The sequence below is a fragment of the Galeopterus variegatus genome, unplaced genomic scaffold, assembly GCF_000696425.1.
Source record: "Galeopterus variegatus unplaced genomic scaffold, G_variegatus-3.0.2 Scaffold7539, whole genome shotgun sequence".
In the NCBI taxonomy this organism is placed as follows: Eukaryota; Metazoa; Chordata; class Mammalia; order Dermoptera; family Cynocephalidae; genus Galeopterus; species Galeopterus variegatus.
In genome coordinates this window covers 60,569-61,331 of record NW_007733650.1, presented here as the reverse complement: position 1 = coordinate 61,331, position 763 = coordinate 60,569, and positions in this window count along the sequence as shown.

Here is a 763-nt window from a genome sequence, read left to right as displayed (position 1 = left end):
GGCATGACTGGGCACATGAGTTGCCTGTTTCAAAGGTATTTAAAACAAAGTACAGCGCCCATCTCATTAAGACAACACCCCAAAGCATGGTGCAGTATCTAGTGGCTTAAAGTTTAGCACTCTGTTGAGAACGGCATATTGACAGCAGAAATGTGAATGCAATAATGCAGAAATAAGGAAGAGAACACTTAGAAAAAAGGACACCGGCAGTTTTAGATTTTTTAAACTGTCACTTCTGAAATTAACCCATTCTTTTCCTGAACTCTAAATTAGCTATTAACGTCTTTTATTTGACAAAAACAAAAAAGGTCGGGGGGACTTTATTAAGGATTTAGTAGACTGTATAGATTACACAGCTTTCCCACTAACCTAATCAACTTTATTATTGTTATTGTCTACTGATTTTCAAACTGGTCATCAAGTTTAGGGTAGGGAAGAAGGGTTCCCCTCCCTCTTCCTAAACAGCTTTCTCTTTAAACAGCTTATATGTAACATTTTATTTCAACAAAGGGTTTCAACACTCTATTACCTGATAGAAACTTGAGTGATGTCAAAAACTACTCAAATACTTACATAAGCTTCACTAATAATATTTGTTTTATTCTTCAAAATATTTATGTCCCAGTTCCTTCCATTTTGGAGCCATAACCATAAAGCCTAGAGATAAGACAAATGAAACAATGTCCAAGACAGATCTTTGATTGTGTGTGTGTGTGTGTATACACACACAAGGGCACTTCAAAAAGTTTGTGGGAGGGCCAGC